Source organism: Vanellus vanellus (assembly GCF_965231255.1).
Source record: "Vanellus vanellus genome assembly, chromosome: 5".
In the NCBI taxonomy this organism is placed as follows: Eukaryota; Metazoa; Chordata; class Aves; order Charadriiformes; family Charadriidae; genus Vanellus; species Vanellus vanellus.
In genome coordinates this window covers 31,850,640-31,869,228 of record NC_138910.1, presented here as the reverse complement: position 1 = coordinate 31,869,228, position 18,589 = coordinate 31,850,640, and positions in this window count along the sequence as shown.

Genomic DNA, 18,589 nt, shown 5'->3' with positions numbered 1-18,589 from the left:
GGTGGCCACCACCATACAGAGTCTGAAGAGCAGTTCTGGCTTAGCAAGCAGTTCTCGGCATGGGGCAGAGCTGGTAATGGCAGCTGAGCTGCCAGCTTCATCATGAGGAGTTTGGGACCTTCTAAAGGATCTTTGAGCCTCTCTAACTATTGCTGCTGCATTTTTATTTTTTTTTCTTCATGATTGTGGTAACAGTATTTTTTTCTATCTTGGAGGTACACTGCAGAGGAAGTAATTTTAAAGGCATCAGGTAGATTAGAACAGTCCCTTGCACTGTATTGCATAACCATCACTTAAGTCTTCTTGACAAAACTTGCAGTGCAAACATAATACCACCCTTCTGAGTGAAATGGTAGCTGAGTTACAAGTCTAGACTTTGGAAAAAGCAAGCGTTTCGGACCGGCATTACTTCTTTCTGCTTTCAATTCTGGCTTTTTTTGAGGTACATAAATCCCCGATACATTAGATTAGTGTCCTTTAAAGCTGTGTTGCTACAAACATGTAGCATGTCCTTATGTGGTCTGCTGTCCCAGAACTAGGCAGAGCTTGCACAAGGTAAGCCTGTTGAAGTTACCAGGAGCAGTCTGTTTGGCAAGACTATTTCCTGAAAGGGTGCTCTGATGACTTCTTCAAGGTTTCTAGGACTCTGGGTAAATACTAGGATTTGGATGTATATTGCATTTAATTTCATGGATGAATGGCTTTTTTTTTTTTTTTTTTTTTTTTTGCTAGGGACACTAGGGCTTTGAGGAAGCTTCTCAACAGTGTGGGTTGCCTGGCATGTATTTATTCTTCAGTATGATCTCTGCCCATGTTGCATATTGTGAAAATCAATAAAGAACAGACGGGGTTTCTCTGCACCAAATAGCATATGCTCAGACTCTACAGGGCTGGACCATGCTGGAAAATACAGCATGGTTGTCTGCCACCTTCTTGGGACAGCAGCATGTATAAAGGCATGAGAGGCTCTGTCTGAAAGAGCATACTAAAATGCTTCTGGCTGAATTCTGCCGTACTTCTGATGCAATGTCCTGTAACACACTAAAAAGTGAATCCGCTGCAGCTGGGAACAGCATTTTAAAAATAAAATTCTGAGGTTTTCAGGTTCACAGCAGTGATTGACTGATTTAATCATGACTGCATAATAGTGAACTGAGAACTGAACAAAGTTTCATCCTGTGCTCACAGAATTTGATCAGCTGCAAATGAAAAAGTAAATTCACTGTTATGAAGAATCATGCTTTAAAGCTGCCACTCCACCCCGTCAACGAATAACACTTCGTTACTTTTGGAAATGGTGAATAACCAAACTAACAAATTTGATCAGTGGAGAGAGTCCACTTCCAGAAAGCTAAAATGGGAAAAATAATTTGATTCAAGAAAATTCTTTAATACATTACTTTGGACAGCACCCTAGTTAAAAAAAATTTGATCAGATTCACAAATCAGAATGTTGCCTTTTTCCACAGAGCTGAATCGCTGTGAAGAAGAGCAGTGATGGCTTGGAAGTACCTGTTTTCTCTCAAACCCTGCTAATCTTTTCAAAAGACTAGGGCATGCTTTATTTTATCACAGATTGTATTGACTCCTTGCGGAATTTCACTAAACTAGTAATCCTCCCTATAGGGAGTTTTTAATTTCTGATCTCTAAGTGGTTAAACAAAACAGGGGTTAGTAATGGGAGCTCAGGACTGATGGTGGAGCACATTATGGAGGTGGGCTAGAAAGGGGAAAGTACAGGTGTTCTGGATACAGTTCTGACCGTCCCGTTTGTAGTGCCTGTACTCCAAAAATCAGTGCAAGTTGGCCAGACTGGCTGGCATGGTTGTGGCAGCTGCAGGAAGCCGGGCTGGCTCCAGTCATGTTGTAGAGCACTGGACAGTGGTGTGTGGGCATATCCCAGTGTTGGTGCCAAAACTTTGTGCAAAGAGCAGCTATGGCACAACCTGTGCTAAGTTATTTGGCAAATGTGTTCCCAGAGCTAATCATCTTGGTCCCAGAGACATTCAGGACACTGAGGGAATCACTTGGAATACTGAGCTGGAGCTGGAATTTGTTATCTGAATAATCATATGTAGTCCCTGACTGCCTACGGCTACATCTTCTAACCTTATAGGACTCTTATTAAACTAGTTGTGTGGGTTTTTTTCAATAATACAAAGAGGAGATTGTTTCAGATCTTTACAGGTGCCTAACTTCAGCATAAACATTGCTTGGCTGGTTCTTCCCTGAAATCACCTTCTTTTCACTAGTTGCTGCACCTTGACGATAGTAGATGAGTAGCTATAGTAGTAGAAGTCATAGATTCAGACTAACTAGCCAGTTTAGGACAAAGACAATATCCTGACTTTGGAATGTCAACATGGGTGACTTATGTCCCCAAAGGCAGCAGTTCCTCTATACTGGACAAAATGATAATTTTGTCTATGGCATATATCTTTCTGGAAGCTTTTTGAATGCTCATCATTAGTCTGTGTATTTTGGAGCCCGGAAATACACTTTTAAAAGCAGGAAATAACTTGCTGGTCGAGCTTTTTTCCACTGAAGCCTCTATTTATGCTGCAATGCTCTCTATACCAGGCATAGCTGATAATGGTGATCAACCTTTGCTATTTCAGTCTCTGTACTTTTTTCTCTTTCACAGCCAAGGCTTTTGGGATTCCTACCAAACCTGCAATCACAGGGAAGAGGAGTGAACAGAATAAGTATTTCTATAGAGGTGCTGGATTTCATCAGAAGTCCTACAAAGATAAAATGGTTATAGATGATTTTTGGATGTGTTTATCAATGTTCACTAACACGTAAACCCTTTGGTTCAGTTCATTGAGCATCTCTAGGTTTATGGTTGACACATCTCTGTATTCATTCATGTGGCTACATGCCCAAAACTTTGTTGCTTTGCAGAACGAGTGGTTTGATAGTACTACTCAAACATTGTGTGGGCTTGTCTGCCCACATGTGCCTACAATTATGTACAAAGCCAGCTGTTTGCAAACGTTTGTGTCACATGTCATGGTTTAAGGACAGTGTCCCATTGAAGTGCCACTTCCACTCAATGGCCACCTCTTTTTCCCGATGGATCATAGCTCCTCCCAGTGGTGATCTCAACCTTTTTTTTTTTTTTTTTTTTTTTTTTTTCCCCACTCATCCTGTCAAGACTGTTTCCAGGCAATTTGCACCTTTTTTCTACTCCTGCATATACCTCTAAAAATCACAAGTAGCACCATGGGAAGCAATGAACTCATATGAGAATAAGCTGGGAAGAATGAGAGTAAGGTCTGTACTGTTGTGTGTCATTGTCTTCTTGCCAAAGCAACCTGTATGGGCATTGATTTCTCCCTGTGCCTTTCACTCTGATCCTATGAAGTGCTTTTGCTGCACTGGTAGTACGTAAAAATTCCTTGAATATGAATTTAAGTTGCACAAGGCTCCTGCGTATCAGAAATATAAACTAAACTGTTGTGTGCCTAGTCAGTCACAAACGTGAAGTAAATTGGCTTAGGTTAATCCACCATGAGGGCACTTGAGCAAAAGGTGATAGTACCCAATTTATGGGCTGTATTTCTTTTATAATCATGGAAGCATTCTTCTAGTTTGCACAGAAACCATAAATACTTCAGTCTTCAAAATATAACCCATGAAAATGTCATGGCTCGAGCTACATAGCTGATGTTTGCTGTTTGTTATTGATCAGTTTTTTAATATGCAGAACAATGAGGAAGACGTTTACTCAGATCGTGTATTCCTGCTCATCTGTGCAGGTTCAGGCTTCCTTATTGCTGTTGATTTTGCTCTTTTTTTTTCTTTCAGGCATTCTTTTTCCCAGCAGCACTTTGGCAAACTGTGCCCAGATAGATTTAGACCTCCTCTAAGGATGGAGGAAAAATGTCCAAAGCTGGGTACACATTCATACTCCCTGTGGCATTCAATTTATAGTAAAATATAGCAGTTAATGAGATGAGAGAACAGAGAAGACAAAAAGGATGCCTTTTCTTTTCCAGTCCCTTGATAAAAGCATGAAGGCAGTACAGCCCTCCATCATGGTTGTCCTGGGACTTTACAGCCAGGCCTTCAGGCCATAAGTGCCAAAGATTTTGTAGCAAGAAGTCACAGCTATTTTTTTTTCTCACACGATCCTCAAGGCAGTCAGGATTTTTAATTAGATTTCCCTCATCCCTACTTCTTCCACTGTATATTAGAGCAAGTCTGAGGCTGGGTTGAAGGTAGAGTTGTTGCCCACCTATGGGCTGCATGTCTGGCTATGGTTGACTGGAACTTTTCTCCTCTGGACTTGATGGGAAATGCTTTGAGCTGAAGAGGGCTGGCTGTGTAACCCCAGATCTAAAAAAATGTTGATAACGTTTGACTATGTGGGAGCTATACAGAGATTACCAGACTCTGCTGACAAGAGGTGTCACCAATAAGGAATCAGCTTATGATCCCTGTTGATTTGAAAGTTAGAAATACCAATATAACTTGTAGCCTGCCAAATAAAAATTTTCCTTCCAGGTATACACATTTTTCTATGTTTCAAGGGGGGCTGTTTCTGGCTTTTTATATGCACTGAATATTTAGAGCAATTTTTCTGCTTATTTAAAAAAAAAAATATGTAAAGAGGCCGACAGCAATAGCCAAGAAATGCATAATGCAGACTGCTTGTCCAAACACATTCCTCCTAACTTGCACCATGTTCTTTTAGTCCCTTCCTAGAGCTTGTGTGAATGGATAAAGCAGGTTAGAGGTCACTGGCGCCCTAAGCTTTTTCCAAAAGACCTTAAACTGCAGTTCTACCATCAGAACTATTCATTGGAGTTGTCCATAGTGAGAGTGTGAATGCAGGTCCAGCTTTGGACATTTTTATCACTCCTTAAAGGAGCTACAAAGTTAAGAGCGAAAAATTCTTAAGTTCAAAGCAAAACAGACAAAAAGGACTCTCTCGGGTAAATCTAAATAATACCTACTCTGAAGTGATGGATTTGGTATTGCTAGTAAAGCCAATTCTTGTGATTAAAATCAACATCTGAGAAGAGGAATCCTGTCCAGTGTGTGAAAGGGAATAAGCCCTTGAGCTCAGGCTCAAGTCAGAAGTTTGGTCGTAAGTAGACAAGATTTGTACTAGGATGAATCTCTGCCCAAAATGAGCTTTCCCTTGGAGAGTTATGATGAAGACAGTGATAGGAGCTGTCTCATTTCCACTTCCCATCTGTCTGAATGTATTTCCATGGGCAGGCATGTCTCTACAATATATATGAAATTTATCACCAGTAAGCACATAGCAGCAATAATTTTGTTTAGGATAAGGAGAGGAAAAAATAAGTTCCACTCAAGTCCTTAAAAGTATGGTTTAGACGTTTTACTCTTCTCTCCATTGCCACTCTTCCCCAAATTCAGTCTAAACAATTCCATGATGGTTTCCTTCATAAATTGTTTAAGTCTTTTTTGAATGCTTTCTCTTCATTTATTTTCAGACATAACCCTCAGATTGTTACAGAGCTGTATGTATTTATCATTGTGGCATTTGAAAGTGTGCAAATGACTTGCAGATGCTCTACCGGACTGTAACCAAACTTGGCTGTGTCAGTTTTAACATACACATGACAAAACCGCATTGGCTCTGAACAAAACTCTGCATAATAAGCTCTCTAGGTTCTCCTTCTACATAAACAATTTTATGTTCCTACTAATTAGAAACAGGAGCCTGTTTCTTTCAAAGTTCATGTGATAGCAATCAGGCCAAAGAATGAGGCACATGCAATATCTGAATGGTTTTATAATAATATTGCCAGGGATCTGAAGTTTATTTTTTTGGGAAATGTGTATGTATACGTGTATATATGCATATGTGTGTATGTATCTATACACACACATATATAAAAAAGTTAAACAAGCATAACCAGCAAAGTTTCCTGGAACATTTAATGTGGTACGTTTAGAGTTCATTCATTTCAGTATATATTTCACATGGCATATCGCTGACCTTAAACTTAAGTGAATATTTTCTTGCCCTTATGTCTTAATGTCTTTCAGCATGAACAGATCTTGAAGCTGCTTTATGAATTGGCAACAGCACTGTGGTTTACTGAAATAAAAATATGGAACAATCTGTTTTTAATTATATAAATCTCCATACAAAAACTCCTTTGGGTTGACTGTATGTTAGGATTATATATCAGTAACTTTTATCTTATGGCACTACTTCATAATATGGCAATATTTGAACATGAAGTACTTATTTGTGGCTGATTTAACTCTGGACAAATGGGAAATAACTTCATTATTGACCATTTGTTGACAAATAAACTGGCACAAGTAAGTGAGGACATGGTTTGACTACAGCAGTCCAATTACTTAAGAATTTCTTGACAAAAATTACTCATCCACTGTGCCAATCAACAAATACTTTTCAAAATTTCCTTTGATTATAAATCACCACAAACTGTAACTTTCTTTGCACTGATATCACATGAGTTGCAGCTTGGTAGATGGTACAGAAGCCAGGAAAGAGGATGGAGAGAAGGCAGATGGTAATGAAGAAAGCCCTCCCTTGCATGAAAGGGCATGTTTACAAGTTGCAGTGACGATGGGGGTAATGAACAAGCAGAGATTTCATCTCCTTAGTAGACCCATCTGTTGGGGCTGTTGTGGTACTGGAGAATAGTGGGAAATTCAGATAAATGTTGATAAAAATTCCCTAAGTCGATTGAAGAAGCCAGAAATGTTGATGAATAGCGCGCTAGTTAATGTGGACTGCTTCATGAAGATAAAGATGCGGCCTGGCTTAGTACATGTAGTGGAATCTGTTTCCCTTCAATAACTCATCAGCATCTGTTTCAGTCCTGATCGCTTTCCATCACCAGTTCATACAACTTTAAACTCCCCCAAAAGACCAGATTCATATTTTCTTGTTTAAGTTTCCGTTCCCACCAGAATCCCACTCCAATGGAAACAAATCCTGCTGCTTTTGTCCTGCTTTGTGTGAATGGGGCAGTAATGTGTATCCCAGGTGAACTTTTCCATTTAATTTTTTTAATGACCTTGTACCTGAAAGGATTGTGCGATTTTTCTCAAAGTCGTTAACATTCAAACTCTTGCTCTTCAGAAATATTATTTCTTGTACTTTGTAATTCACCTCTGTGCTTCAGGAAGATGTAAAAATAGCTATTTCAAGTACTTGCTTCAGCACACCCATGGGAGCTTCTTTCAGAATCTTAAGTTACTGCACTGCACTCACCACTGATGTGAAAGGGATGAATCTGTCAGTTACCTGCCTTTCTCTTTACTATAATCATATACATGAAAAAGCTATATATGAAGACAGCAGGTTCTTACCATATTGTTATTTGCAGGCTGTCCCCATCTTTTCATCTCTCTTTAGAGAGAAAGTATTTCAAGTGTATTCTGGAAACTAGCACTGTATTTGTTTATCTCTTTTTTGACTGTGTAATGAAGAAATGCTAGCTGTGTTATCACAACTCAATTTAAGGATTTCTTAGTCTGGATTGGGCCGTGTAATATAAAGGCTTGAAAGTGAGCTAGTTCGGACGTTGCAACCCTGGATCAGAAGATTCTGAGTTCAGTTTCTGCTCCTTCCCCTGAAATTTTACATGATCTTGGATAAAATAGTTTATTTTTGTGCCTCTCCTCCCTCCAGACAGTAAGGACTGACTGTTCTGCTTTTCATCCAATACGCTGTGTGTATGTGTGCATGCATGGGCTTAGTTCCAAGTGACAGAGCACTTAAATGTGAACATGGCTTTATTGACATGGAAATGTTAAGATAACTATGCGTTCGTACAGCACCTAGCAGTTGAAAAGCAGAGTATCATTTGGGACATCTAAAGACTATGATGATACATATAATGATGGTATGGTTTGCCATATAACAGAGGGAGCATGTGTACTCTGGCGGCAAAGTCTGTTTTAGATAATTATCTGCATAGCAGATTGGGAAGGATTTTAGTTAGCTACAACACATAAATGAAAAAGCATGACACTTTGACAAGGAAACATTAATTTAGGAGATTAATCTGCAGGATGGATGTTGATTGTAATTTCTGAAGGAAATGAAAAGGTCAATACTTGTTCTAGAGTTTGTAGAGCATTAAGATAATTAGAATGAGGTACCTTTTTATTTTAAAAAAGTCGTTTAATAGCAAGATGATATTAGTTCTACAAAAACTGTCTTACACTGAGGCTAAAATATCATAATTAGCGATGACAGTTCAAAAACTCATGCTGCCTAGAAGTGATTTGACAGTAAGCTTTATATATTTTACTGGTGTTGAGACATTGAACTATAACTGCTGTAGAACTTGTAGGTTTTTTCATCTTTCAGCTTTCTTTCCCAATCAACTTCTAACTTCACTGCACTGTTTTTTAAATAAACATCTATTCTGTGCAAACTACAAGAAGATTAAGCATTTCGAGGAAGTCTCTGGTTAAAGCAGAGTAATTGCCAAATTTTCTTTTTGGATTGATTCTGTTTGTTATTTGTCCCTGGCTCTAATGGAGAACTGTAGAGAGAGGCTCATGTGTCTAATGCTAGTCAGCAAAGTAAAGCCAGTGTGTCACAAGGGATTTTTTTATTCCTTCATAGATGGAGCCAAAGAAATTGTATTGTGCAAATAGAACCTAGACTAGCATGTATTCTTTTCCATCTGTACTGTTTTTTCTAAATTAAAATCCCTGTAGCCTGATTCACTTTTCAATTCTGTATCCTTTTCATCCCCATAACCAAGTACTTTGAGTATGTTTTTGTTAGTGCAAAATACCATATTTTACCTGAAAGACAGCATCTATTAAATCCTCTGCTAAAGTGCGGGTAACGGAAGGAGTTCCCAGAGCCATGGATGTCTGGATTTACAGGTGAGGTTTTCCATGCAAGTTTGATCAGACCAATTTTGCGTATATGGCTGTATTTGTAACATAGCATGGTCTAGCTGTAGGTCAGGTAGCAGAGAAGGTTACTATACTATCATATATCTTTATAAGATGGGTAATTTCAAAGGAAAACAGAGCTCATTCCCTATGCTTCCTTCTATAGATTATAAAAATACATAATAATTGACTACCTCATCTCGGCTTTCAGATAAGCGATAAAAATGACAAGAAATCCTACAGTTCTTTGAAACTTACTTTCCACATTAACAGTGCAGATAGGCAAAAGGAAATTAGCATTTTCATAAACAACAAAGGACATGAAATATTTTTCAAGTCTCAGCTGAGCCAGTGCATGAACAGCTGCCTGTCTGTGCTCAGTGCTCTCTCCACCTGCATCAAAGCAGTCTTTTTCCAGAAAGCATCTCATTCATGAGGCAACCTTACAGGAGTTTAATAGTGAAGGAGTATGCAATATGGGGCCATGGTGGATTCCTCAGGTGTTTAGAAAAGGAAAGCTAAAGATGTTTGATTTAAATATGTCCAATGGAAACACGTCACAGCTCACATCCTTTCTCAGGCCGGGATAAACCCAGGTGAAAAAAAAAAAGCCTTTTTGTTTTCTTTAGTGACCTGCATTATTGTGTGTCCAGTTTCATCTCATTAAGTACACAACACAGATTCTGCAAAGACATTGCCTTTGCACTCAGTCAGGACCCACCAAGGCAGGCACCCTTTCCTCACAGGAGATTCTCCAGGGTGACTTTGCAGGCCCAGGGTTGCGATTGGCATCTTCTGACTTAGAGGAGGATGGAGATGTGTGAGTACCAGGAGAAAGCATAATTTTACTTTCTGGCATCATCTATAAGTTTTACCCCTGACACTAGAAGAACGATAGTAAAGTGTGTATCAGATCCATAAACTCTAAGTTTGAGACCTGAACGCCTTTTCCCAACATCTTTCTGTAACCCTGAAATTATTATATAAATAAGACTGTAGAATGACCTCCCCCTTGTGTTTAAGGGGACAGATTCTTGTTCCACCACAACAGCCTGAGCATCTCAGTCAGGCAGAAGGCCAACAGGGTTCTGACATGTTTTCAGCCAAGCTTGAGGTGCATAATTACAGTCTGAACGGTACATGGCACTTTCAGCACTGAAAACACACAGCATCAGCTGAAAATCAGCAAAATAACCTTTACCCAGCCCTTCATGAAATGCTCCTGTTTTCCTCTTGCTTGTAGAACTTCATTATTTTATAAAATACACAGCTCTCTGTTATAATTAGATGCCTTTTTATGATCCCAGGGTCACACATTTATGGAATTTGATTCTAGTTATACCGACGGTGATATCAACTGTCATGCTGGTAGCAAGCTCTTCTGTTAGTGACACACCCACACCTCACAGCAAGCAAAGCCAGGATGTTTCACTACCACAGACAGCAAAGAAAACACTTTCTCTTTTACTAATTCAGTGAAATTCCATAAAGATGAAGGGTAAGGTTAAAGTGAAAACTGAGTTAAAACAAGAATTCAAGGGAGAAAGGAAGCTGATGCCAAGAATGCTTAAATAACCTTTATTTGCCCCAGTGTTTGTATCAAAGTAACCTCTTAGCTGCTTAAGCAAAAGGCAGTATTTGTTGTTTTCCATTCAATCACTTAGTCAGGGAAGCATTTAGTCCCACATATTGCATATGCTGTGATACAGTAATAGGATTTGTGTACCATTGATAAATCAATGTGGGAATAGTATACCATCAAGAAAGGCTTTGAACTTCTCTCTTACTTTGGGACAAAATGAGCAACTGAAGTAACAACTCTGGTTTCTATAGATTTCTGTTTCATAATTTATGCGAACTTTGACTTTTTTGCAGTTGCAAAATTTATGAGTAGTTTTCCAACTATATTCTCTGTCTAACAAAATCCATTCCCTTAGCCAGATGCTGAAGATAGTGTTCTCTATCTAGCTGCCTGTTTTCTCTTAATTATTTCCAAATTGCCTGTTCCTCTGACAACTTTGTTTGAAACCTGCTAATAAATTTATAAGTTACACAGGATGTGAACCTAGATGCACAAAAAATTACTCCTGCATTGTGGCTGTTACAGTCCCATTTCCTTTGGGAACCAGCTGATTAACCCAAAACAGAGAGAACTCCTTGAGCTGTCAGGAGATGCTTTGTAGCCGAGGGCTAAACTTTGTCACACAGCTTGCCAGATTAGTGCTCTCTCATACCAATTTAATGACTGAGTCAGGTCAGTCTTTTTGTTTGTCTGAAGGCTGGGTTGTGAGATGTGTGGTGTTTGTCATGAAAATAGGTCTATGTCCTGTAACACAGACTCATTGGAAAGCTCCAAGATAACTCTGGAGTCTGACAGGCCAACCCTCTTGCCTCATGGTGGGCTGATACATGCTTATGTCGTGGTTTGTAGTCATTTGCCTGCCTTATTCTCAAATAACTCCATTATCTCCCCAGGCAAGATATTTTCAGAATTTCCCTACTGTTACCAGAAGACCTTGCTAATAATTAACAGATTTTTTGAAAGTTGCAAGCTTTGCTATTGATTATATGCAAGTGAGAGTCTGTTGGTCTCGGCGCCATAGAGGAAAATGTAAAGTATAAACTTTATCAACTGTATTTAATCCACTAATATACACCATCCTAGCAGGGCACATATAGATTTCTTCCCTATAGCGCGGCCTGTAAAGTATCCAATTTCTGTTCTGCACTGCTGGTTCTGTGCCTCTGGAGGGGAACAGACTCTGATGGACCCAGACTTTTCTGCCCATTTCTCCATCAAGGTGAATCCTCTTTTTTCTCTTGTGTGTCCCACTATGTACTCATCCCCTTCTCTTTTTTATTGGCCGCACCAACGCTTTCACTCCTAGAGCTCTGTTGCTGTAACAAAACAAGTGGGCTAATGATTGAGTTATAACCGCACTGTTTTAAAGATACCCGCAGTGAGCAAGGACAATTGCCTGTGAAAATGGCATAATAAGATCGCGCTGCTTTCTCTCATAAATGGGGTTATTCTGCTTGCTCTACAAAAACTCAGCTATGACCTCAGACAGGAAAGCTGAAAGAGTAACAAAATCTGTTATAAACATCTATTACAAACTCCACCCAAATGTCTAAACCTTCTGGGCTGTTCCTCATGCTAAAGCTGCGAGTTTGTAGGGACGCTAGCTCTCTGAATTTCCAGACCTGTTTTGTATAAGAATAACCTCACAAGGACAGGAACATGTGAGGAAAAATTTTCCTGCTGGCCCTGACAGGAAGGTCCATCCTGCTGGTGGAGGGGCATTGTTTTCAGTGGTCAGTGATAACCTCTCACCAGAGCTGGTGGCTCATAATCTTCCCCAAAGCTCAGATCAGGCTACTCTGTAGAGCCAAGGAATTGTTTGCTGCCTGCTGATGCATCTGTGAGTACCTAGTAACAAGCTGATCTGCAAGAACTCATATAATTGAAGACCTTTCCAGATTGCCTGCCTACATCATTCTCTGGGAGGCCATCTGGATGTTATTCGATAATCTTTTCCACATCTCTTTTTGTATGGGGGGTGTCAGAGTTCTTACACTCAAGGTGTATAGCTGCTGCTCTTGTGATCTGCTGTGTCTCTGCACTGCTCTGCTGAGCAGCCTGTATGCAGATATGGACCCTCCTTTGTTGAGAGCTACTTCTTAAGAAAGGCACTGTTGCATAACAAACAGTTGCTAATATTTCCTGTCTTGTGTTATCAATCATAGAGTGGTTTAGGATGGAAGGGACCTTAAAGATCATCTTGTTCCAACCCTCTTGTCATGGGAAGGAACACCTCCCACTAGACCAGGTTGCTCAAAGCCCCGTCCAACCTGGCCTTGAACACGTCCAGGGATGGGGCATCCACGACTTCCCTGGGCAATTTATTCCCCTGCCTTACTACCCTCATAGTGAAAAATTTCTTCCTAATATCTAATCTAAATCTACCCTCTTCCAGTTTGAAGCCCTTCCGCCTCGTCCTATCACTACATGCCCTTGTAAAGAATCCATCTCCAGCTTTCTTGTAGGGACCCTTCAGATACTGGAAGGCTGCTTTAAGTTCTCCCCAGAGCCTTCTCTTCTCCAGGCTGAACAACCCCAACTCTCTCAGTTTGTCTTCATAGGAGAAGTGCTTCAGCCTTCTGATCATCTTTGTGGCCCTCCTCTGGACCTGCTCCAACAGGTCCATGTCCTTCTTATGTTGAGGGCTCCAGAGCTGCATGCAATATTCCAGGTGAGGTCTCACCAGGGTGGAGTAGAGGGGCAGAATCACCTCCCTCAACCTGCTGGCCACACTTCTTTTGATGCAGCCCAGGATACAGTTGGCTGTAGTAACTTAGTTATTGCTATCTCATGTACATCTTAAATGTTACCTGGGAGTGTCCTTTTTTAACACTGGACAGATGCCTCTGGAAAAATCTTAACTTCCATATCTGTCTGTAATGTAAAACTTACAGTTCTGGTGAAAAACATGAACTCACATGGTAGAACAGGAACTGAAAGCCAAAAGACCTAGGTGCTCTTACAAACTCTGCAATGGACTTATGGCTAGATCATTTTGCTTCTCAGTTGTTCTGTTTCCCTTTACCTTTTGTCTGTTTAGATCATCATTTCTATGAGGAGTGTGGTCCCATATTATGTATGTTTACCTGCTGTAGGTGAACCTGCTCTGGCTGGGGGATTGGACCAGAGGTCCCTTCCAACCCTGACCATTCTGTGATGTTATCTGTCTTATGCTTCTGCCATAATACAATTAAATAACACTTTTTAGTGTCTGTAAATGAACTGAAGTCCGTGTTTAACAGCACTCCAGTGATAAATCTGTAGTGATCACAGAAAAGCAAAGTTAACTTCTGTTAGCAGACTAGCCAGAAGTGTCACTGCCTGTTCGTCAGTCCATGGTTCTTGCCTACATAGCTGCAAATGACACAAAGCATTCTTATAACCACTGCATCCTTCGGGATGAGTAAACACATGCCTTGGAAGAATAGTTTTGGCCACTTATTGTGACTGGAGGCCAACTCACTGTAAGGTCATTTATTAAAAAGAGAGGGTTCTGGTACAGGTCTGTCCTACCTTGGCACCCCAGAAAATGGGACAAATGAGTTCGGTGGCTTCTGGGCCATATCTAGCACTGCTAGAAATTAGTGCAATTCTGTTGAGACAAGTGGAGTTATAGTTACTTGTTACCATTTTTAATTAAACAGGCAGAGTTCATTATTACAGTGTAGTAGGGAGAAATTGGGAAATTAAGTAGACTCATAGTTATTAACAGGTTAACTGCTTTTTAAAATAAAATAACCATGTCACTAATTCATATGTTACCTCAAGGTTATTGTGTTTTGATGCAGGTGTACTTCAGAGCAAGAGTTTTGTCCTGTGCAATAACTTAGTTATGTCACTTACCACTGTCGTCTTATTTTTCGGTGTTATCTGATGTATGAACAATATGCTAGAGAACAAGTGTATAGAAAGCCAATACAAAGTGTGAAAATGTAAATCAGGTGCCTGCCAATCCAGGACATGTGTGAAACAACTGTTATCACAGTGGTGCTGACAGGTGTTAGCGGCAGCCAGCATGTGGGTTTTCTGCTAGTGTTTTTTATTACATCCTTTTATTAAGTGAATCTCAGCTCTCATTTTTCCACATGAAAGCCTTCTGTCCTTTTATTTTTCTTTTTTATTCTATTTTTTCTTTTTAATAACAACAGATAAGTAATGTGGCGTTGTGACTGGTTCTGGACTAGTCCAGGCCCTGCAGCCCCTGGAAAGGGGTGGAGGGCCCTGCTTTCCTGCCTGCCTCCAGCTCCCTGTGTAAACCTTGAGAGTTCACCCGTCCTCATTAGCACAGATAGAAAGTGGTGAAGGTGGTTGAATGCTGAAATGAAGTACAAGTTGTGTTAGGTCTGCATATCTTGTGTTGGCCCTCTTGAGATGCACAGCTTCTGCAGCAAGAAGCAAAATGCCATATGGTGAGGCAGGTGGGGATGAGTTCTCTGAAATTTTGGGGGTGGGAGTGGGAAAAGAAAAGACATGAAGGCATTTAAAACCTCAGCTCAGCACATGCATTTAGAGCAATGCAGAAGGAACCCTGGAAGCTTGACTGGGAGCAGGACATAGGGAAGATAGAGTACTGTGTGAAGTAACACTGAAAGGGACTGAGGGACCATCTAAATGAGCAATTGCATATGCATTCCCAGTGTGATTCTGCAGCTCAGTGGAGTGATTGTTGTAAGCAAGGAACATCGTGTGGCTGTGGGGAAGAGACATTAACAAAATCATTCCACCAATAAGTTGTCTGGGTCTTTGGTGTCCATGCATTCAAAACTCTGTTGTACACTTGGAATACACGTTGAAAGAAAAAGTTATTTGAGAGCTTGGAAGGACTTTTGGGTGAGGGATTTAAGACTTACTTCATTTCAGTCTTAGTTTTGAGAGAACTTGCTTTCTGCTAACAAATATATAATTGGGGAAAATACATCTGGTAGCTCTCAGTTTAGCAGAGAATGGTATGTAGGATCTAATATTTGGAAGGTAAAGCTAGACAAGTTCAGATGAGGACCATATCACAGGATTTTAGCTGCGAAAGACCAATTTACTTTGCATGTGATGGTCTTCAGGTGAGGAATGTCTGGAATCTGAAACTAGATTTCCCAAATACCTATGCAAGCTCACATGAGAGTTATGTGTACAGATGCAGAAAAGAAGTAGAAAGAGGGGAAAAAGGGGGGGGGGGGGACACGGACACCAAACAAGCAGGAGATTCCAGTAGAGGCTTTCTCAGCATGAGAGGAACAGACTATTTATGCCATGTGTCGTGTAGGCTGTTCTCTGTGTGTGTCCTCAATGGGTGCGTCTCACTGTCTGCATGCAGTCCTGAGGTACCTAACCCAGCCTCTGGCTAAGGAGGGATAATCCGTTAGGGTCTTCCTCAGGAGCATTTACTGATAGCTTAACTCCCTGTCTTTCCAACAGGACCTTTCATTAGGTTCAGTGTCATTTTCATCTCTAGGATCTTGCTCTGTGAAATGCAGGTTGTACAGCTGTGTTACTCCCAGTCAGTGGCTGAGCTACTCTCTTTTGGTATTGGTCAGGTTGTTACTTATTGGGCCTTACTTATCTGCCTTTCTGCTTGTTTCCTTCCAGTTCCCCTATTCAACTGAGCAAAAACATTCCCTCATTTCAGTAGGTGAGTATAGCTCTAATAGACAGGTCCTGTATTCATAATCACAGTGCTGCCCCTTTACACATTTTAATTATTTACTGTAGCAGGCTGCAACCTTGTCATATTCCCCTAAATTGCCAAAAACATAAAATCACAGCTGATTTACTCTTTTAATATCCTTGTAACTCATCTTAAATGGCAGTAATGTTACCTAGAGAGAAAGTTTATGGCATAAAGGAACACCTTATGAGCTCTTCTGATGAGGAGCTGCACTAATGTTTGCCATGTGAGAATCTTACCCATTCTGTGGGAATCTGTTATGTATTTTTCTAGATGTACCGTGAGGCCTGGGTCCTGTGTATAATTTTACTTGCTGGTTGGTTCCATTGCTCTGTGATTATCTGCCCCCTTATTGAAACAGAATAGCATCACAAAAACTATTGCTGAATAAAGAGCTGTAAAAAATCTGTGTTGGAAGGGGTATCCATGGTCTATTGCCCCTAAAATTGTAGGACCCATCCAAGTCATCTAGAAATGCCCGTGGTCATTAGGTCTGTTGTGTGATCTGATGGATAAACACACACAGAGCTATGTATTCCATGCTTGTAAATATTCTCAGTTTACCACCATTTTTTGTCCACGGGCACCAAACATCATTGTCTCAAGAGGCAGTTTACATTGGGAGTAATTAAAAAAGGTTACTGTTAGTGTTGAAATGGAGTTGATTACGTTGTAGCATGAACCAGACTTTTCTTCTTGTGGCAAGACCTTTCCAGCTTCAGATTTAAAAACCTTAGGCCCTGATCCAGTCTTTCCAGTGCTTTTGCTGACAGCTGGAATAGGCCTTCAGTGCTCACATATTGGCTCGCTACCTGCGAAGTCCTTGGCTCCTCTGTTTTCTGGCATCTTCTGCAATAGATTAGATGATACAAAAAAATGCCTTGGCTTCTAGTTGCAATTTCACATATGGTAAAGTGAGCTCAGCACTTAGTTATTGGTTGGGTTTTGTTTTGGTTTCCCCCCCCCCCCCCCTTGATCATCTCTCCTGGTGACAATTCCAAGAGTGTATTTGGAAAATGGAAGTGGAAAATAAGAAAAATTAAAGCAAGTAGCAGAGCTGTGAAAGTATGGAGGTCTTGATACAAGCGTGATATGTCAAACAAACTTCTTCAAACTATCTTTGCCAACTCATAGAACTAAAGATGATGAATGGGTTTTGTGCAAAAGATGAAGAATCTGGAATGTTAATGCTCTTAGCTAATTTGAAGGTATCTGTGCTTGCCTGATACAGAGGCGATAGCACAAATGAGAAGGATTAAAACCTATTAGTTAGCCAATACTTGTTGGAAACAGAAATTGAGTCAAGCACAAACAGAGCTGACAGGACAGGAAACATCTGTCATACTGGCATAGTCAGCACTGTAACTGAAAAGGACCTTACCTTGCAGCCTTTGCTAGGGCAGGCTGCAGAATTTTAAGTTGAACTGTATAGTTAACATTTTAGAGAGCACATTCCAATTTTTTGCATCAATGACAACTGTGTGTTATTTTAAGATGACTAGACCTTATTTATTTGATACTGAATGGGATTAGTTAAGCTATCCACTTGATAGACCACTACTAAATGTCTTCCTTATACACACATTTGCAGTTCAGCCACTGAATTAAGAAAAATTAAAAAAATCATCTGTAGTCATGGCCATTATGTCTAAACATTTATCTCTTTTTAAATGCAGTATTCCAAAAGTCATTAAGTGTGGGTCTTTTTAAGTGACAGAAAAAGCAGTATTGCTGCTGAAAGTCAGGCACTTCATTTATAGAGAAACATCAAAGTTGAGTAACCACAGTGAGTCCAAGTCTATCATCAGTTCTGCTCTGTGCAGTAGTAATAGAAAGAAACTTGCTTGTTAAAACCATGTGCAGGTGGGATCACCCAATCACTTTACGCAGGCTTACCAAGCAATTATCTCAGCTTGATATGTAATTACCACTCAACGTACAGCATCTGTTAGGACATGCATGTTTTTGACAAAGCTTATAACAGACATATATCTGCCTTTGAGCCCACTCTTAATTTCTTTTTCTTGCGTAACCGCTGCTGCAGCTTTATAATACAAGATCATATTGCTTGAGCTGAATGTAACAAAATTAGCATCAAGATACAATTTGGAAGAATAAAAGAACTTTTCAGATGACAAACATCAAAGAGCTGATAAATGCTCCCTAACGAACATCTCTGCTATGAGGCTTTGTTTACATGTTTCATTTAATGGGCAAATGATTAACCAGCAGCCTGTGTCAAAATCCTCTTTTAGTCTGGCTTGCTCTTACTGGTTTTCTAGTAATTTAGGAAAGTGCTCCTAGCCATTCTGCAAGGCTGACGGAAGAACAGACCCACGAGATTTCAGAGATGCAAGCAAGATCCTCGTAGCTGTAAATAAGAAATGAATTTTGATGTCTTCACATTAGGTTGTATTTAGAGTTCCAAATATATCCTGCTGTGGGCTCTGTGGGAGATGTGCTCCTGC